This window comes from Ailuropoda melanoleuca, chromosome 10, assembly GCF_002007445.2.
Source record: "Ailuropoda melanoleuca isolate Jingjing chromosome 10, ASM200744v2, whole genome shotgun sequence".
In the NCBI taxonomy this organism is placed as follows: domain Eukaryota; kingdom Metazoa; phylum Chordata; class Mammalia; order Carnivora; family Ursidae; genus Ailuropoda; species Ailuropoda melanoleuca.
In genome coordinates this window covers 13618535-13640451 of record NC_048227.1, presented here as the reverse complement: position 1 = coordinate 13640451, position 21917 = coordinate 13618535, and the positions used below count along the sequence as shown (strand labels likewise).

General features: G+C 49.5%; 1 protein-coding gene across 4 annotated transcripts in view; it reads right to left on the bottom strand.

The window, feature by feature from the left end:
- Nucleotides 1-21917, bottom strand: part of GALNT17 (polypeptide N-acetylgalactosaminyltransferase 17) — a 456620-nt gene that overhangs the window by 53414 nt on the left and 381289 nt on the right. The window contains exon 1 of one of the 4 annotated variants that reach the window (XM_002930833.4): nt 2025-2163. The exons of the other annotated variants lie outside the window; for them this stretch is intronic. The gene's annotated coding sequence lies outside the window, so the exon portion shown is untranslated. Of the gene's footprint in view, nt 1-2024; nt 2164-21917 lie in introns of those variants that run through there. 4 annotated transcript variants of the gene reach the window in all.

Sequence of the window (21917 nt, the reverse complement as noted above, 5' to 3'; positions counted from 1 at the left end):
AGCCCCCTTCCAGTGACCCTTCTTTGTTTTCTTCCAGCCTCGAAGACTTTGCTATGCCCCTGCCTGGGACACTGCTTCCTTCTCCACCTTGTTACCTCCTCCTCCAACTTCAGCCTTAGCTCAATCAATGCTTCCTCAGGGAAGCCCCCCATAAGTCAGAGCGTCTTACTATATGCTCATGTAGCACTTCCACACACTTGTGTAAGCATAACTTAGGGCAGTTGTGATTTTGTGAGTGTGCCCCACATACAGCGGGTGTATGAGAGTATGACTTTCTCTTTTCTTTACTGGGCTATTAACTCTATGAGGACAAAAGCCAGGTCACCCTGTGTCCCCACTGCCCAGGACCTGGTCTAGCACATCAGTAAGCACCTGACAAATTCTTTGTTCAATGGATGAATGAATGTGTGAATTCATTAATCAATGCAGTGGGGATGGAGCACGCATGTGTGGAATGGGTCTGGAGAGAGAGCAGAAGAGGGAGAGAGAGAGGAACGAAATGAAGAAAAAAGATGGAAATAATCTAGAGATACAACATGACAGGCACAGAAAGGAAAGTCGGATTGACCAAGGGCCTTTATTATAGGACTCAACGCCAGGAAGCTCTGAGTCTCCCCAACTCCTCTCCCCACAAACCCAAAACCACCCTGTGCTTCTGGGACTGCTGCTCCTTGGCACCTTGGCTCCGAGTGCAAATCCAACCCAGCCTGGACCCAGCTGGGAGGCATCCTCTAGCACAAGCCGACAGATACCGAGGAAGAATCAATCGTTTTATTCTCTAGTAAGGAAAGACCACAGGCTCCATTTCTCCCACAATTTGGGTACACTCATTCTATCCCCCAACCCCAGTTTTCTCATCTATAAATGAAGGGGAGGCTATCTCTGAGGTTTCTTTCAGCTCTAGTGTTCGGTGTCTATTATTCCTTAAACCATAGACCACAGTCCCAGGCTGGAAGGCCAGGGTCATCACCGGGGGAGACACCAGCTTCCTTAGGCTGCCCACCCCAGTGTTGACTTTCTTGAGGAATAATCTTGAGACCACCAGGAATCCGCCAACTAATGAATTCACGCATGTTACCTAGAGCACTGGTTTATCTCTGAATCAAATCTCTGGGGCGCCTTGGGGTTCCCATCTTCTATCACAGGCAGTTTCCAGGCCTGCACTGAAACTGTGTCTTCTCCTTATGAACCAGTCAACACTCCCTGTGCCACTTACTGAACAAATTTCTTGAATGGCATTTTCTTGCCTTGGCATAGTGTGTAAAAGAGACACTGCCGGATCTCAGATCTAAACCATGGCTAAGTGTGTCTGTCCTTTTAATTTGTCCCAAACTTATTTCTGGTGAGAAACCATCACTTTCTTTATTCTATTATCAGTTGTACAGTTGGCTTTCTCTTGGAGACCATCTTTCATACTCCACAAAATAAGTACTATCACTTCCTAAGACGTTAAGGTGAGTAGAAAGCAAGATGGCCGCTGGTCTTCCTCACTCACTATGGGGCACTCAACATCCTAGTCTTGACTCCTGTGAGGACACACAGGCCAAGATGACCCGTGGTGGTGTGTGTGAGTGAGTCTTCCATGTCACTCATGCAGTCAAAACTGTGTACATTATACCATCAAATGTCAGTTTCTTTCATTTGGGGAATATGGACTGTTTCTGATCTATGAAAGTTAATTAATTTAGAAAGAAATTAAGAGAAATTAATTTTGCCCTGAATCCTCACCCAGCCCAGACCAAGGCCAGTGTCTTGTCCAGGTCCTGACCAAGTGACCCAGTAGGCCCGCCTACTACCCTTGGGACAGGAAGGGAGTAGGAGTGTTGAGGGCAAAGGCAAGCTGTCAGGCGCATTAGGAACTTGTTTGAAGATGAACTACAGAGAGCAGAAGGGGGTCAAAGTCACTACTAGACAATTACCAGCAAGACCCAAGTCTAAAAGAGACTAAGATATGCTGCAGAACGTCTAGAAAACAGTCCAGCAGAACATGAAGGGGATGAAAAATAGGGAATGAGTTAACTCACAGGACCACAGGCCAGGACGTCACATCAGATCTGACTGAAGAGGGACTCTTAAGAGGCTGAGGTTTTTGTTTTTTGCCTTTTTGTTTTCCTTAATACATAATAGTTCTACTGAGAGAAAATCCACATACTATAAAATTCACCTGTTTAAAATGAAAAAATTCAGTGGTTTTAGTATATTCACTGAGTTACACAACCACCATCACAATTGATTTTAGAACATTTTCATCACCCAACTAGAAACCCCATACTCATGACTAGTCAGTCCCCTCACCACCACCCCCAGCTCCAGACAATCACTAATCTACTTTCTGTCTCTATGGATTTGCCTATTCTGGACATATCATACAAGCAGAATTACACAACATGTGGCCCACTGTGGTTGACTTCTTTCACTTAGCATAGTGTCTTCAAGGTTTATCCATGCTGTAACATATATCTGCACTTCATTCCTTTTTATGGCTGGATACTGTACAACATTTTGTTTATACAGTCATCCATTAATGGACACTTTGGCTGTTTCCATTTTGGCTGTTATGAATAATGCTGCTATGAACATCCATGTACAGGTGTTTATATGGACACAGACATATTTCTATTTCTCTTGGGTATAGACAGACCTAGGAGTGGAATTGCTGAGTCATATGGTCACTCTATGTTTAATCTCCTCAAGAGCTGCTCATCTTTTCCAAAGTGACTGCACCATTTTATATTCCCACAAGCAGTGTAATGAGGGTTCTAATTTCTCCACATCCTCACTGACCCTTGTTAATGTCCATCTTCTTGATTGTAGCCATTCTAGTGGGTGTGAAGAAGCATCTTGTGGTTGTGATTTGCATTTCCCCGATGGCTAATGATGTTGAACATCTTTTCATGGGCTCATTGGCCATTTGTATATCTTCTTTGGAGAAATGTCTATTCAGATCTTTGCCTAGTTTTTAATTGGGTTGTTTGTCTTTTCATTATTATCAGAGGCTGTATGGAAAAGATGAACTTGGCTTCCACTATCATTTCTCTCTCTGTCTCCTCACCCTTCATCATCCAAAGGCTCCAGTGTTCAAGGTCTCTTCAATCATTCCTTCCCCAGGCTGTGTGCAGAGCTGGCATGGAGAGGACCATGAGGTACAGAAAAATGAACCATGCGGCAGAGGCCAATATTCTTGTCCTGCCTCTTCCAAAGTCCAGCTGTGTGATGTTAAGCAAGTCGTTTTCCTCTTTCCTCCGAGACTTAAGGCTTCCTCATCTATAAGATGGAGTCTTACTACCCACCTGCCTACACCACAGAGCCATTAGGAGGACAACCTGAGGTTGTGGATGTAAAAATATAGGGACACCAAAGAGTCTTCCAGCCTTTCAAAGGGAAACAACTGATGTGGTCCCTGGGCTTGCACCCACATTTCAGACTGCATGCTTCCAGCCCTGGTTCCACTGCTTATTAGCTGACCTTAGGCAACTTAGCTTTTCTATATCCCAATGTCCTCCGCTGTATAGTGAAGGATAGTATCAGTCCTTACGTCTCTGGGCTGTTGTGATATTTAAATGAGATGTGCTATATGTCCAGTGCTTAGAGCACTGCGTGGCTCCAAGCTCTCAATATGTGACATCTGGGCCATCATTGTTATCATTACTCCAAGGCTAGATCTCTGATGCCACATTCTCTCTCTGCTCCCAGTACCAACTGAGAAGAGGATGGGCTGGACTGAGTTTCCAGAAGGTTTTTACCTGAATGGGCACTGAATACCTTCGCAGGACTGGCATGCTGATGAGCTGTGCTGGCTTGTCCAGCCTAACAGTCTCCCCCAAATGTCCAGGCCTGTGTCCCAAGTGTGTGTGGGGTGGTGCCCTTCAGTGCCCTTGCCAACATTCTCCCTCAGATATGTGCCTCTTGGCATCCCTAGCTTCCTCTCCTTGCTCAAGCCCCAGGAATGGCCACTGTAGGAGACCAGAATATGCCACCCTGAAATATGCCTTTTTGTCATAAAGATTATTTTGAGCTGATTATTTTGAGAAACAGCAGACACGGAAGCTCTGAAAACAGAGCAGAAGTTCCCCTTTTGTAAGGGAAAATTACATTTATAAAAACCTCCATTTGCAAGGGTGCCCCCCACCACCACCCTGGTCTATACCAGGAAAAGGAAGACTCCAAATCACAAGAGACTCATCCATGGAGACAACACTGACTTAAATCTACATAACAAACCTTACCCTTGTTTACAGTACTTTTCCTAGTCCTATCCCACAACTGGTCTCCTCCACACCCCTCTTTCTTTGTTTTACCTGAAGATGGTATTTAAGCTCAAGTTCTAAGCCACCTCTTGGAGTTTATCCATCCTTGAGTTTCTCCCAGATATATATGAGATGTTAATAAATATCTGTTGCTTTTCTCCTGCTAATATGCCTTTTCTCACAGGGTCCCTAGCTGAGAACATAGAAGAGTTGAAAAGTTTTTTTTTCTCCTCCACACCAACCTCATCCACAGGGTCTGTGCCTGCTCCAAGGGTGACCATCGGTGTTTCATGCTATCCACCCTGGTCTGTCAGCCAAAGAGGCAAGCCAACCAAGGAAGTTCTGCAGCCCCCAGACCACCCAGGAGCTATGCAACATCCTTCTCTGATGTCTTACAGGATGCTGTGTTCACAAGTTACATTTGGGTCTTCTCTAGAGGAGAATGACAAATATCAGAATTCTAATGGGAGAATTTTAAGGGCGTTGACAGGTCAGCTAGCCAGGAAGGAATACAGGAAATTAAACCTCCCTGTGAAGGTCTCCAGTTTATCTTCAGTAAACTTTCTCCCCAACTCATAGGCACATACACCTGAAGTAACAGGAGACTTCACTGACACCTCTTATGAGAGAAGTAAACATAATTTTCTCTGTATTTTGTCATGTAGACTTGGAATATAAGAGGAAAAAAACTTTTACCCTTAAAAAAAAAAAGGTGGCAGAAGGGGAGTTAAAGAGCCCAGAATTCAATAAACACTCTGATGTGTTCCTGGGGTTTGTGACCAGACCCTTGAGGTTCTGGATTACAAGGTGTTCTGGGGCCACACAAGCTCCTGCAACCCCTACGGCTATCTCCCAAGCACAAGTGGACTTAACTGACCTTCAGCTCCAGGACCTTCATTAGCATGAGCTCCTCTCATGGCCTGACCTATGTATTTGACCCCACAGAACCTGGAGGCCCTGTACTGAGGCCTCTCCCTTGGGGAATGAAGCCCTACCACTCTGGAGCTGGTCCTCTGGACGTCTCCTTCCCAAGGACACAAATTCTCCCTGGTATCAGACTAAAGTCACTTTGGAAGCCACTGAAGCCCCTGCACATTGTTAAAAGCAACACTGGAGGACCGTTTAACACAGATTATGTAAATAACCCCATTCGGCAATCCAAGTACAGGCAAATTTTAGCCTTTTGTCTCCTGGCAAAATCTGTTCGAAACAAAACAGATTTCCGACTAAGAGAATATTTAATTTGTTACCCCATCCTACCGATCTTTTTTGGGTAGATAACCCACTTTTGATAGGTAACCCACTTTGGGTAGATAATCCACTTCCCAAAGCACAGGTTCATCCTCTTCAAAATCAGGACTCCCAGAGGTGCCCCTGGTCCTCCTCGCTCCTCTGTGCCACCTTGGAGACGATGAGCTGGCTTTTCATGGTTGAAATGTCTGTTCTATCCCCCTAAATTGGATGGATGCATAATGGCTTTCCTCCTAAAATCCTCTAACAAAAATTCAATTTCAATCCTCTGCTTTATTTATTACCATTTCTCAGAAATCGGATTTACAAATATGGACCTCAAGACATATCTCAATTTAAGCACCACAGTGGCGAGAACCTCTAAATACCTGGATTCTATTGCCAGTGGATGGAAGTCATTTCTCTTAATACAAGACGAGGAATTAAAATGAAGCTTGGTAAAATGACATGTGACTCAGAGGAGGAAAGAAATGCATACATATTGAAAGCCGCTTGATTTATTGAACATAGAAGGTGTGTAGGGAGGTCTTCTTCCTTTTAATTTTTGTGGTTGTTGCTTATGTATTTCAAAGAATAATATTGGGGGGAAAACAAACAATATCGGGTCTATGCTCTTACCAGTTTAAAAATTTAGCCTGGCCTTGCTACCCAGCCTGATAGCATGTTACCGTCAGAGACGACCCAGGGTTCTGTGTTAGGAAGAAAAGCCCAGGGCAGCCTCAGTCATGCACTCTAGGTCATCCTGCCCCTGTCCTACCCCAACTCCTTTGCCTTCCCCTCTTTTCCTACCACTTAGGACTTCCCTATGTGGGCCTTCCCTCACTCCTGTTTCTGTCCTCCCATCCTGCCCTGTTCACAGACTCCTTCCTTTGAACAGTCCCTCCTTTTGCAAGAGCAGTTCCAACTAAGTAGGTATTAAGCATTTATCCCTTTGTATTCCCAGCCCAATGCTTTCAACTTGTAATAATTTACCTTCTTTGGTCGTTCAATTCAATACCATCTACATGTTTACTAAGACCAGAGCTCAGAGCTAAATGCTGCCAGGAATCTAAAGATAATTTGGATGTACATCTTACGCACAGTCTTTGCTCTTTTCTCAGAACTTAAAATTAGAATTCTAGGAAAGTGTTGAAGATTGCTTTAGAACCTTGGTGTGGAAGCAGCCAGAAGGGGGGGCGGGTGCTAACATTGCGTTCATTCCCCTCTCTATGCATCCATGTTCTACTATCATTTAGCCTGCAATTTTGCCTAGGATAAAAGAGGAGCTGGTAGGATGCAATTAGAGATAAATTATGCTTCACCATAGGAGGAAAGTGAATTATATCTAATTCTGTGTCTTTAACACCAAAGGTGTTAAACCAGAGCTTTGCGATCAAGTACAGTGATCTGGAAGGAGCGGGGAATGTCCACATGCTTCGAAGAGCATCTTATCACCATGGTTCAAACGGTCCTTGAAGGGTGTCATTGCTCTTTCTAGAGCTCCATCACTGAAACCAACCTGGTCTGGGCTAAATGAAAGGCCTTGCCAATGATCACGCCCAGGAATCTATAGAAGGGGACAGTGGGTACAGGGTTGTCTGCTGTTTGGGCCCAGGATGAGGAAGAGGCCAGGACTGACCAGCCTGCCATAGCTCCACCAGATGAGACAGCCCATCCACCCATTATTAGCTGTCAGATAATAAGGACTTCCCATTCATTGTAACACAGCTTGTAGGGCATGTGGTGTGCATGGGATGGGCAGGTTGGAGATAATGACCCAACGACCTTGGGGAGAGCAAGGGTCACTGATGCTGGGCAGGGGACACAGACCTCACCATTGGAGCACCATGAGTCCCTTTGTGCACAATTGGCTTTTGCCCAAGGCACAGGCCTGCGATTGGACGTCGGTTCTCTGGTGGCTGGCCCTGCCCTGCCTGGCTGGACAGACTCTCGGCCCTCTTGTCCTACCCGAGGTAGTCAGGCCTGAGCGTTTCCTAGGGTGCACTTGCTGTAAAGTGGTGTCCAGTGTTTACAGAGGCTCAGAGACTAAGGACAGCCACTCAAGAGAAACTCAGATGGACCCTGAGCACCACCCAGAAGTCCACGGTTATCTGAGGTTGGTTCTCCTGAGACGGTGACCACAAACACCTCCCGGGAGATGCCGACAGGGCAGCGCTGGGGGTGAGATGCTGTGGGGTTCCAGGACCTGGCAGGGATGAAAGAAGTCCTCGCTCCTGCTCTTCCTCTCCAGTTCTCATAGGAGCAGGATGAATAGGGCCTGTTGGGCTTCCAGCCTGTCCCCCCATCCCTGTCACCATCTACAGATAGCAGCTTTGGGTGTTCCTGGAGGGACAGCATCACAAACACACCGGCCTTACTGGTAGGGGATCACGAAGAAACACCAGTCTTGGTGTAGGCAAGCTTCTATCCCTCTCTCTGCTTCTCCTGCAGCCGAGATGGGAAGCGTCACCAACTTCCTTCCCCTGTGAACTGGGAGCCACATTAATAAATGAACACACACTCAAGTTCACAGGCTCGGCAAAGAAAAGGAGAGAGAGAACTAGAAGTTAAATGTAAACAGAAGATGAGTCCACCTCCCGCTTCACTTGAAAGATAAAGACATTGAGTCCCTTGCAGGCAGCTGATTAGTTAGTGAGAAGGTTCGTGGCTGAGGCTGCCCATGTGCTGGGAGCAGCCCTGGTCATGCCTTCAGGAGCAGGGTCACCCATGGCTTCCTCCAAGGCTGGAGATTTGCCAGAGTCCTTCCAATGATTCCATATGGGTCCTTTCTTTTTGCAGACACTGCTAGGAACATCAAGTAGTTTTGAAAACGTCGGACTAATAATTGGGTTAGAAGCCTCAGATGTCAGGGAAATGTGAGGTTTCTGAAGCTGGTGATGAGCTGTAAGTCAGGAAAGGATGGAGTGTGGGGGCCCAGGAACCTGGGGACAAAATGGCTGACCCAGTAGTTACTGATAGTCAGTGGGGACCTGGGGGAGTGGCCTTAGGGACGAGGAAGCTACCAACACACTAGAGTCTGAAGACCAGAAATTATATGGCCTCATGCCATTCAGTGCTCTTGGGGATGTTGGGCGAGTTATAACCAAGGAAAGACAAGCACCGATCTGGTTCGCTTGGGTCTCGGCACAAAATGAAACTCAACTGTTAGATGTCCCTCCTCAGTGCACCTGGGCCTGTAGCTTAGTGGCATGCAGCCTGATGAGTGACAACACCAGTAGACTTCACAATCGTTCCAACTTTTCTGTGTAAACATTAGGACTTTGAACAAGAAAGAATCCTAACAACTGGAGGGAACTCTCATAGACTGAGAAAATGATGGATCTCAGTACTTTTTACTGAATTCCAACTGCTATTTTGGTCCCTAGAAAGAGCAGGGAATCATGCAATGCTCTGCTTGAGCCCATAACCATCCTTTGACAGACCTCACCCAAACAGGACATCGCCCACAGGAAAGATCTGGGAACTTCGACCAGTGTCTGCGCTGGTGCCTGCCCACTCTGGGAGACCAAGCAACATGGGCATCACAGACACCTCTGAAGAGGCGTGTCACCGAAGGCCTGACATAATTGATATTCCCTCTCTCCACTGCACGGGGACCTGGGAAGCCACCTGCCGAAGGTACAAGAGCCCCATGTGGAAGGAGCCAAGGTCCCGGAATGACCACGAAGAAGGCTACCTGCCAATCATGAACACCCACAACAGGTTTTTATGAAAATCTCAAGCAAGCCACTGAGATTTGGAGGTTTGCTTTGTTCCTGTGGCCAGAGTTACTTGCCCCAGCTACTCCCTATCCCCTATTTTTGACTCGTAAGCGTGTAGAATTTTAAAATGCATGCAGGAACCCCATGCTCTGAACGGGTTAGATGTCCCGAGGCGGGCAGCCTCCCTGAGGGTCCTTCTAATCTGGTAATTTTATTTGTTTCTCTCCCAGAAAACAATCTATTCCTCAGCTTCCGTGGATGCTGGATATTGTACAGGGATATTGAAAATGTCACTGAGTTGCCCTCTCCCATTCTACTCTCTGTTCTGCTTGGGGCCAGTTTCACATTCTGGAAATTGCTGGAATAATAGCCCACAGTGCAGCTGATAAAGGGAAAGGTTCTTTTAAATTTTTAAACAGTTCTTTCTGGGGCTGCTTTGTTCTTGCTCTCCTAACACTGTGTCCGGTATATCTGCTAAGCCTGGGGTCTATTTGAACAATTCTAAAATGTCATCTCCTACCTGCTGACTTCTGCTGCTGCAAGCCGTCAGCAGCCCGGCTCCCGCAGAGCCCGCGAGGCGGAACGTGTGTGCTCACTACCCGCTCGCAGAAGCCTGGGTCAGAAAGAAAGCCGACTTGACTCACATATGTCTATCCACTCTACGGCTCAGAGAAAACACAGGGATGATGTTCTAATCTCTTGAAAGCAGCCCCCCCTTTCCCTTTTGTAAAGAGTGGGAGTTTGTGGGTTTGGGTTTTGATACTTCTTAAGAGAGAGTGCCACCGAATAGCATTGATCTTGAAACCTTAAAGAATCATCAGCTCAGGGTATCTTTAGGGGCCAGCCCTCCCCTTTGTCCTGGAGAATTTGAAGCACGATCCAACCTTCGATTGAAGTTCTTCACATCTGATGTTCCCAAATGATGCCACGTGCCCCTGCATGTTCATGCCACCCCTGGGTCCTGTGCGGTGTACTCAGGGAGTAGGAAGAAATCATGTCTGCTAGGGGCTGAACTCTATTCCCCCCACCCCCCAGCCTCATTCGTATGTTGAAGTCCTAAGAACGTGACTGTACTTGGAGAGAAGCTCTTTAAAGAAGGAATTGAGGTTTAATAAGGTCACGAGCGTGGGTCCTAATCCAGTATGACTGGAGCCCGTGTAAGAAGAGGAGGTTAGGACACAGACACAGGCAAGGGAAGACCATGTGAGGACACAGGGAAAAGATGGCATCAATAAGCCAAGGAGAGAGGTGTCAGGGGACGCCCACTCCTCCAACACCTTGATCTCAGACTTGCAGCCTCTGGAAGTGTGAGAAAACGGATCTCTGTTGTGAGGCCCACGCTGGCTGTGGCGCTTTGTTACGGTCCCCCGAGCGCACTAATACAGTATCACTCCTACGTTTTCCCTGGATCTACGACAGGGCATGGCCCTGGGCGAACCCACCTAAGACAGGCCCCTAGAAGGTTCTGGAGAATCTAGAAGAAAATGTGTACAAGAAAACTTTCCTTCAAAGCATGGCATCTTGAAGGACTTGAAGCATTTGGCTGCCCACGAAACCACAGCACCCTCTGTTGTTAGGTGGGAGGTCCACTTTGGGAAACCGTTCTAAATCCTCTCGCAGAAATAGAAGAGATTTGTTCAAAGTCCCTCCATAGAGGGGAAAAATAGCTTCTGGCCCGCAGACAGGAAGGGGCTTCTTTGCAAAATGAGATGCTTGGTTTCCTGAACAAAGAGGGGGGTAGCCAGGAGTGACATGGGATTCTCACAATCATGGAAGGGGCATCAGCAGACAGCCCCAGCCTCCTGGTGACATGTCAGCCCCATCCTGTAGGGGCAGGGGACAGCTGATGCTGGCAGGAGCCCCTCTAACTCAGCAGCACGGTAACCACCAGGAGAAATGCCCCACCAAGCTTTGGAAGCCAGGTCTTGCTGTCACTCTATAACCACCACCCCCCCAGCAGCCTCAGAGTTGCCAGCCTGCAAACAAGAATGTCATCAGCGTCACCAAAAACAATGACAGCCCACTTGCGACACATCCACCTCCCCGCAAAGTGCTCTATATTCGCCAACATTTTCTTTCTCACAACAAGCCTGTGTTATAGACAGGGAAACTGAGGCTCAGGGAGGATAGCGACCATGTCCCAGGCACACACTTCTGAAGTGAGGGGCCCAAATGCAAACTGGGGTCCATCTGACCCCTATCTGTTTTCCCACCGCGTATACTCCCAGAAGTTAAGAAGACCCTGTCTCTCTGTGATGGCCTCTCCCTAGTGCCACCAGCCCCCACTTCTGAGGTCCTGGTTATGGGGATACAGGTGCTCTAAGTCAGAGGTCTCTAAATAAACAGCCCTCCGATCTGGCCTGGCTGCATCCTCATCATCCGGGGAGCTTCTGAAAGACATCCGTGTCCAGGTTCCAGGCCCTGAGCTGCTGATTTTGCAGGCTTGGGGAAGAGCCTGGCATCTGCATTTTAACGAGCTTAGAGAATCCACTCGTCCGGAGCTGTGCAGAGAGCCTAAAACCTTTGTGCCAGGACACCTGGGCAGTCTGGTAAAGCCTCCAGAGCCCTTCGCAGAATAAAAATGCCTCAATAAAGCAAAGTGCACAGAAATACAAAGGAAACCAATTATGTGGAAATACCATTTTCAAATTTTTAAAAAGCCATGAGATAGTAACCCATATGCTTCTGTAACACATTAAATAACAAGATCTAGTGTGGGTTTAACAAGTATCATAAATTTGAACGGCGACAGGAGGACACCCAAGTATTTCAAGACGTCTGTAAAAACTGGGACGTAACAGGCACAGGTCTGCGATCAGCACCGGAGACAAAAGCCCAGGTGTGGCTGACGGTATACAGAACTGTGGCCTCCATTCATCACTGAGATGATCACTAATGCCAGGTGGGGATTAATGGACATAAAGATGTATTTTAGGGGCGCCTGGGGGGCTCAGTCAGTTAAGCTGCTGACTCCTGATCTCGGCTCAGGTCATGATCTCAGGGACCTGAATCGAGCCCCGTACTGGGCTCCATACTCAGCATGGAGTCTGCTTGACATTCTCTCTCTCTCCTCTCCTCTGCCCTTCCCCTCACTCACATGCTCCCTCTCTCTCTCCCATCTCTCAAATAAATAAATAAATCTTAAAAAAAAACAACCCACAAACCCTACGTGTTTTATATTCCTGACCACATTTATACCCCCATCGATATTATCACAAGACTCCTTGGAGATGTGTGGATCCCAGGCTAAACGCTCTTGTTCTGGGGCTCGGGCCAGCTCTGAAATCTGAAATACTCAGAATATGAGTAGCAAGAGTTCTCTCTCCACAAACACGGGTTTTACAAGAGGCAAAATCAAGCCGGAGAGGCGCTTGATTTTCATTGGCAATGCGAGGTCTGCATGGATATTCTGATCTCTTCTTCCTTGCCAAGGGACTGTATTAAATGACTGATATAAAAATTAACGATCACTCGTGGAATAGCAACCAAAAGAAATCACATGCATGCAAATCTCACAGGGGAAAATGTTGCATGATTTATCTTGTTGTCAGCGTTCTTGTATTCTAAGACGAAAGTTATTTTTTTTCCCCTACTCTTGCTTTGTTTTGCACTTATCCTAATTTTCTAAATAACATGGTTTCCAGATTGCGAGACGTGATTATCCTTATTCAGAGCAAATGGTGCTGGAGATATATTCATGGAAAGGGCTGCGTTCCTTCCGTAATCAGTCACCCTCTCCTGCGCCTTGTCAGAGAGCAGCCCCCTCTGCTGAGATCACCTGAAGGTTCAACTGGATAAAGGAATAACGAAAAGCTTCACGTTGCAACTAGGAACAATGCTTTATGAGTACCAGAAAGTTTGCTGTGCATAGCTTTTCAACAGATACTGGGGATAATAGGATTCTGTGCATGCCCACAGAGCATTTAATAGCTTCAAGCAACTCTTGCTGGCTGCTTTCAGTTGTGTGCTCCAGGAGAGTGTTTCCAGGCGGCTCACAATTATTCATCTCGGTGGCAGAGGTAACAGGGAGTTCACTTGCACCTGCCACGGTGAGCCGGGCCGTCCCTGCGGACCTCCTTCTGCAATTCCTCTGCGCCAGGGCCTCTGGTGCTGGAACAGACAGCAGCCCGCAGAGGAGGGTGGACAGCTGTCCCTCAGGACATCAGTGGGCATCGCCAGGACCCCTGTGGGCACAGCCCAGCTCGGCCGGGAGGAGAAGGGGAGCCTTCCTCCCCGATGCGCGCATGGAGGTGGGAGCGTGGCCATGGAGACACGGCTTCATCCTCAGGCCGGGCTCGTCAAACTGTCCTGTGTCATTCAAGCCCACTCAAACCGTTTTTCTGCGGATGCCTTTTGAAGCAATATCCTCCCCTCCACAGCGTCATGGGCCCAGGTAGGTCCTCAGCATCCAGACTTAGAGGCCTCGCTATATACTGACATCAGGTACCCAAACCAGAATCTCAAAAGGTCCGTCTCACCATTTCCATCTGTTACCGTGGCCCAAGCCTCCACTTTCAGACTCGTCTCCCCACTGTCACCACATGTTCTCCCGTTCATTCCAACCTCGGTGACAGCCCACCCTGAGCCCATACCAGGGCCTCCCTCTCCTGTCTTCTCCGCCCATCCAAATCCCACTCACCTTCCGAGGCCCAGGGACCCTGCCTAGAAAGTACTGTCCTACCCCTCCAAGGGAGGGGCAGCCTTTCTTCATTTTGTAACACCGCGTGCGTGCAGGTGGAGCAGATGGTCTAAAACGCCGGCTGCGCACGGGGACATCGTGTGTGATTCCAGTTCGTGAGCTGCATACCAAACCAGTGCTGACAGACGTCCCAGCCTCCCTATCTCCACTGGCCTCCCCTCCCCAGCAATCCCCTGCTCCCACAGTGACGCCCTGGCTGCATTCAGGATGACCCACTCTGACCTCAGGCTTTTTTTCTTCTCTTCCGATTCTCTCACTTACTTTCTCCCACTAAACTTGTTCAGAAAGGAGGGCCTTGGGCCGCATGATGCCTGTAATAATAAAATAACAATAGCAAAGTAATAAGAGTTAACACTTAGCTGTGTTTTAAGCACTTTCCATTTACTAACTCATTACTAACTCGATCACATAATAACACGATGAGGTATGTGCTATTACGCTCCTCATTTTAGAAACAAAGAAATTGAGGCAAAGAGAGTTTAAGCAAATCGCCCAACGACACCCAGGGTCCTAACTGCGTTTTCTTAGTTTCTGTATTTATTTGGAGTTCACTGATCACAGAGCCGAGCTAACAGCCAGGATTGTTGACATCTCCCCTGCGAACCAGAGCCCACACTATGAACCACATCCTTGTCTAACTCCCACACCGGGCCAGTGATCCCCTTGCCTTCAATCTCCTGAGGCCAGGTACCGGGCAACCAGGGACAGTCCCTCTGCCCCAAGGCCGGCCTGAGTCATTCAAACTGGGCCATCCTAAGTTGTCTGTCCTGCCTTGTCCTCCATGGAAACCCAGTCACCTGTCTCTCTGCCTCCCGAGCAAACCTGGTGCTTCCCCCTGTGGCCTTGTGTGGGGTGGAAAACCTCTCATTTCTGGAGAACCGTGAACAACAGACTTTTTGCTCAATGGCACTGACGTCTCCAATCATCATGGGGCCACTTGATAAATTAAGACACAGTTACGCACTCTGTGCCTCCTACTTGGGCTATCCCTGCTTCTTCCTTTCCTCTTCAGCTCGTGGTCCCTTCTCTGTCACTTCGAAGGCTCTCTTCTTCCCCTCTCATTACCTCTGCACCATGGCCCTTCTTTTGCATTCTTTTGGCAAAGCCACAACGATCGTGGATTGGACCAAGAGTCTGCATTTTCTGGACCGACAGCCAAACCACTAACTACTACTGGAGGAAAATCATGTAAGCACTGGCTGTCACCATATATGCACCATAAATGGATATGCTCGACCCTCCAGAGGACCCGGGATGCTGCCAGAGGAGCTAAGCCTCCCTGGAAGCTAACCTCTTTGGTCCTCACTGCTGCAATTTCAAGCTTCTCCATTTGCTCTCAAATCTCCAGCCACCCCTCGCTTTCGGCTGATGACACCGCCTGCATTTCCCTGGCAAACAGAAGCCACCAGGTGGGAAGCCGCTCCGCCCACTGTCACCAAATTAGTTGTCTCCAGCCTTGCCGGACTCCCCCCTTCCTCCTGTTATGGGGTGGATGCAGCCTTCACGTGTGCCTGCCCCTCCCCCTCCCTCCCCCGCCCTCCCTGCCCCGCAGTCTGTTCCTCCTGCAGGGCTTTATTCTGCTGTATTTCTCTGTTCCCTACCTGCGGTCTCTCCTTCCCTCTCTGCTGGCTCTTTCTGATTGGCGTGAAATGTGCCAAGTCTCTTCTGCCCTGAAGGCAATACAAAGCAAGTGCAATACCAAAACCATACAGTCAGACCTCAGAGAGCTGTCTACACTCGCTGTCTTTCCTCCCCTGTCACCTCACGCCGAGCCCAGGGCAGTCCAGCCTTCGTCTCAACTCTACCCCTGAAATCACTCTGCCTGGTGTGACGGATGGTGCCCTGGGCTGAATCCAAGGGCACTCTCAACCCCTTACCTGACTGCGGTGCTCAGCCCGATTTCCTTCATCCCTCTACGGGGCACCTGCTCTGTGTCAGGCACCGGGGGAAAAGGCGCACGCTCTGTGGAGCTGACGTTTCAGCAAGGGCAGAGAGACGCTAAATGATACATGTCATAAGTAAGTAAATTATGTACCACAGCGGAAGGTGGTAAGTCTATGGAGAAAGAAGGAAAGCTGGTGGACGACTCAGCAGAGCTGGGTTATGGGCAGGGGGAGGGAGAGGCTGCAGCACAAAAGCGATGAGAGATATCTGTGGAAAGAGCATTTCAGACACTAGGAAGACCTAGAGCAAAGGTCCTGTGGCAGAGGCTCAAAGAAGAGCAAGGAGGTCAGTGGGGCTGAAGGAGAGGAGGTGGGAGAACAGCAGGAGAGGTAGTCAGTTCCTGGAGGGTCTGTAGGGGACGGAAAGGACCTCAGCTTCTATTTCAAGGGAAACAGGCAGCCATTGAAGGTTTTGGAGTGGAGGAGTGCTGTGATCTGATGTAAGTACTAAGAGCATCACTCTGCTGAGTTGGGACGGACTGCGGGGGACAGGGCAGAGGCAGGGTGACGAAAGAGGATGCTCCGGCAGTGATTCTGATAGGAGGGAAGGGAGCAGGGAGGTGGTCAGAGGTGGCTGGCTTCTTGCAACTCTCCCCTTCCTCGGCTGCTCTGGGACCACTCTCCCTTGGTTCTTTCTGCCACGCTGCCTGTTCCTTCTCATCCTCCCAGGAGGGCATCTCCCCTGGACTTTATGAATTGGGGCTCCTCCAGGGCCCCTCTCAGCAGCTCTCTGTGGTCAGTGGTTGTCTGTATGCTGCTGAAGCCAAGTCCCCAGCTCAACTTTCTCTGCTGAGCTTCTGACCTATAGATCTGACGGCTGACTCAGCCCTCTGCCTGATGAGCCAGAGATTTCAGAAACCTATTCCAAAGTCACCATATGCGTGCTCACCCCATCTCAGTGAATGGCACTGAGGGACTCACCCAGTTGTCCAAAGAGGAAACTTATCACCAGGATCTGGTGATCGTCCCTCCGAAACAGCTTCTGAAAGCTCCTGCTTCTTTCTATCCCTGCTGCCGCGTCTCCGACCCAACGTCTTCCCGGGAGGACAGCGGGGCCTCCTGAGTGGTCTCGCTGTGTCTCTGTCACCCCACGCCTCCGCCAGGATGCGTTTTCCAATGTGCAAATTGTGACTCGGCACCCCCATCTTCCATCGGTTCTGTGGCTCCACACCGCCCTTAGGAGTAGGAATAAACTGTATCCACAAGGCCTGGGAGAGCCCATCTCTGCAGGGCTGGTCTCGTCTACAGATCTCTCCTGCTCTGGCCACAGCACAAGTGTGTCAGTCCCAGCCACAATTCCCTCTGGCCCACAGGCCCTGCCATCTACAACCCCGTGGCCACAACCCTCCTCCCCCACCCTCCATCTCTTCCACCCATCCTTGGATCCTAGCTCAATGTCACTTTCTCTAGAAGCTTCCTGAGCCCTCGATCAGGACTGCCTGCCCCACATGGGCACCCTCCACTTCTCTAACCTGTGGCATCTCCACTCTGCTTGCTGTTCGCTTGTTTATGCCCCCATCACATTGTCAAGTCACCGAGGGCTGGCTCCCGCCTCTCTGCTCCCTCGTCAGAATCCCAGCACAGAGTGATGTCTCAGGCATCACGGGCATTTGCCCAATAACAAAATATCAACTGGTGTGGTCATGATTCTCAGGGAGTCTGGTCTCTGAATATAAATGTGGCTTCTAGAATCAATTCTATGATCTGTGAGGCCTACATTGATAAGTGCCATTGGGATATCCTTTATTATACGGACCTTACAATCATTGGAAACATCATCATTCCATCTCCAACGTGCAAGGCCCTGGACTAGGCACGTGATAGGTTATTTCACTTAAATCCCACACTTCAACAAAATCAGTTTTATAATTTTCATTTAACAATGAAAACCCAAAGCTGTGAGAAGTTCAGTAACTTCTGTTTCATAGTGCATGGGTGGCCGGAAGTGCCTTGCAATGTTGGATTTGGGTGTCCTCACTAGCCTCTGTGATGTAGTCCCCCAAAACATGGGGGAAATCACAATCCTTGTTTTTGTAATAATGATCTGCTGTCCTCCTACCTCTCAAGTTGCTCACCCCCCTTCTTGAACACGTTTCGTCTCTGGTTTATACAGCTTTACATTCTGTGGTCTGCACACCACCGTGTAAGGATTTGTCTCTGATCTGTCTTCTAGCTCCGCTGTCCTCAACGCACTGCAGGATGGTGGGCGCGTGGTGCGTGGTCCTTGCAAGTCCTCCTAGGGCCTGGCGCCCCCTGCTCCCCCATCCCTGGTCTCCTGAGGGGGTTCTAAGTGGGAATGGAGGTCTCCTTAGTGGTTCTCCTCTAGACCTGCCCACCTTCGGCCCATCTCACAGCAAGTGACCCAAAGTGGGCACCAGAAAGAGCCAGGCTGGCCCGTGGGCTTCAGACCCCCGGAGCTGTAGCCTCAGGACAGAGAACAGGCCTGCACGTCACCCACCCCAGGGATGGCAGCTGGGCCGCCACACAGGGCAGCAACAGACCCTGTTGGAAAGAGCATTTAGGACACAAAACAATTTAATGAAACAATGCTACCTGTTGATAAGTGGCCACTGAGCATTGGAGGCCTGAAGACAACTGGGCCTGGCTGCCTCAGGCTGATCCTTGCTGACTATATCCAGAACATTCTTCCAGAGAAAGCATGGAGAGGGAATGCCCCCGAATCAAAGACCTCTGCAAACGATCCCCTAGCCTAGAAAATGGGAGGCACCAAAGCTGACAGAGCAACCAAAGGGACCGGAGGTGTGAAGAGGGCTGCAGAAAATGCAGGGGCCAGCACCTGGGTGCTCAGGGAAGACCCACCTGTCCAAACCACCCGCTCCCTAAGGCTCCTTGACCCACTGCCCCAGGCCTCACATCCCCAGGGAGCCGGTGGCAAGGGCTACTTCTAAGGACACAATTCTAGGGGAACTACGACCGGGGTGGTCCTCAGACACAGGCAGGGAGGGGAAGGGGCCTTCCTGTGCGGGCTCCAGTGTGAGGCAAGTGCCCCTCTAAGCCGGGGCTGGGCCCTATGCACCAGCTTCCCCTCCTTTGTCTCAGCCTCGCCCAGAGCTGCTGTCCTCACAATTCCTGATGCAGCTGAGCCTATGAATGCAAACAGAAAGTCAAAATGGGTTTTTTCCTTTGGTCCCCTCCTGCGAATGCCAATTATGCCCTGGATTTGCCATCCGCTGGCTTGCCTCTAATACGACTCACTTCATCCCTGGTATTTCCAGGTGAGCGATTAATGAGCAACCAGAAACAGGACTTCGAGAACAAATTCAGCCAAACAAATGCTACGAGAAACCTCTCTGGGCCTTCAGTGGGCAATGAGGCGTGCTATATGAAGATTAGCAGAGAGAGTAGCCCATCTCCCCAAATAAATAAATAACACGGTGGCCCACACCTACAGCTGCATTCATTTCCTGGGCCACGTTCCCCGTGAACACTCCCTGTTGGGGGAAGGAAATTTGCTCCTACTTCGGATGGATTCTGCGGGAATCCTCCCCACATCAGCCGACTGGAGGGGTATCCTGGCCTCAGTCTGCCCCTCTGTAAGGTGTCGGGGTGGGTGGGCCATGATTTGTAAGGCCACTTCCCATGATTTTATGGGGCAAACCTCCAGCATCGCCCTAGACGCGGCAGATCCGGAAATCTGCCCAATCCAGAGCACACCTGGGCCTGGGGTCAGGCAGGCGAGGCACTCTCCATACACAACAGGTAAGGGGTGCCATGAAAACTCCCAAGTTGAGATAAAAAATACTTTGATGCAGCATTTCAAAAATCAACAATGATGCAAAAAATCTATGAAGAGCTCCTACGTTGCCACACGCTTGTGCACAACTCCCCTCGCACGCCTACCCCTGGTGCCAGCCCCAGACAGCTTGTCCAAATACCACCACGGCGCTTTCGGCACTCCCACCCCTGCCAGGTCTTCCACATCTAGCAAGGTGCCAGGTCCTCTCCTTGTGATCGGTCTCGCATCCACACAGACCAGCAGGTGTATCCAGCAGGATTAATGGCGTTATGCTTCCAAGGTTGACCACAGCGGCCACTCTCTTCACCCCCAGTCTGCATGGGAGCTCCTCTTGGCGTACCCCCATTCTCTCAGAGCACCCAACCCTGTCTCCCCTCTCTGAGGGCTGGGGCTGGATCTCGTTCAATATTTGAACCTCATATGTAGAGTGTCATGAATGAATGAATACACATGTGACTCGGATTTGGGGTAGTTCCCAGCGCCCATAGCATCCCAGCAGGGGGGCCCTTGGGGGCTCACTTCTAGGAATGGGGACTCATATCACCCAAGCATCCTGATCGGGGGGAAGAGCATGGCTGGACAGAGGTCCCTCCTCATTTGAGCCATACGGTCCTCTTTGTAACGGCATCTGTAAGGTATCCAAAGGGCTCAGGAACCTCGTCCTTTTTCTTTCTGTCTTTAGGCTAAACATCTCCAGATCCTTTAATAGCTCTCCATTTGACATGCCTCCTGGACCCCCACAGAGGGGGCTGGGGTGGGGTTACTTCAGGTCCTCAAAGTCTTAGGCTGGTTGCGGGTTAATTTTTCTCTTCCGTAAAGTCTGTCATCAGCTTCGAGCACCTCCACACTTGCCCATGTGAGTTGAAGCCACCTGGTGATCTCTCACCTGGATCATTCCTACCTTCCCTGCCTAACCAGGCCCCCGTTTCTGCTCTTGCCCCACAACAGTAGAATCTCCATAGAGCAACAAGGGATCCTCTTAGAACGTAAACCAACCTTACTCAGAGTACACAGCAAAACTCTCAGGATGAATTACGGTCTTCCTCTTCTGTTCTGCCATCTCCTCTCGCTCACACCCTTGCTCATGCCACTCCAGCCACATTGACCATCTGCTGTTGCTCAACTGGGCCAAGCTTGTTCTTGCCACAGGGCCTTTGCACTTGCTGTTCCTTCAGCATGGAACAGTCTTCCCCTAGAAATCCACATGACTTGTGGATTTTACCTTTACCTCATTTGGGTCTACTATTTAAATACTCCCTTATCCCCAAAACATTCCCTGTCTACATTATTCAAAACAGTCTCTCCCCCAACACCTAACCTCTGTCCCTTTACTCCATGTTATGTATTTGCTTATCATCTGCTTCAGGAGGGCAGGGGCTATGTCTGCTTTGTTCACTGCTGCGTTCCCAGTGCCAGAATGGGGTCTGGCACACAGTAGGTCCTCAATGAATACCTACTGAATAAAGAAACGAGTCAGAGAGCCTGCAGCTGAGCCTATGGTCTCGGCACTCACACCTCGTGTTTGGGGTGTGAGCCCAACGGTGTGGTCCACAGCAGAGCTGCTTCATTTCTTTACATCCAAAACGGCACCTCTCCCCTGAGACCTCATTCCCAACCTCCATCATTTCTGGGTTGTACTGGACGATCCAAACGTTTCATCCTTGCCACTTTCAACTCTTGCTGAGTTGAGTCCCTGGCCTGCCTTTTCAGTGTTGCCCCGGTATTTTTAGAAGAGCACTTCTTGTGTGTTTGTGAGGGCCAATTATCCAGCTGCCTCTCTGGGTACATTTCCACTTGCTAGTTCATTTTTTTCAATCTGTACCAACACTGATGAAATTGCCCACTAACTGAGTGCCAATCCTAAAGCCATAATGACATCCCGGTCCTAAGTGGCCTCGGTTGCCACAGCTCATGCAGTGGAAGCTCACAAGAAGTGCACGAAAGGGATCCAAACGCAGAGCTGGCCTGACACGGACAGGGACAGGGTCAGGAAAAGGAGAGCCAGACTGCCCGTGGGCGGCTGGGATGGTGTTGCCAGCCGGCATGTTGGGAGAACACCAAGCCCTTGGTCCTCACAGGATGTCTTGCTCCTCTGGTGTGGACGCTTCGCCAATGGAAGGGTTTGGCTTTACCCCCAGATCTCTGGGACCTAGGCTGATCTCTGGATGGTGACTGCCCCGTGTGAATCTGGCAGGCCTGATAGAACTGCAGTCAGCACAGAGCTGGGATCTACAGACACAGGCTTCAGGAATGAACGAGCTCACCTCCAAAGGGGTTCAGAGGGATCAACTCAAATGTCTGCAACCAGCTCTGAATCTG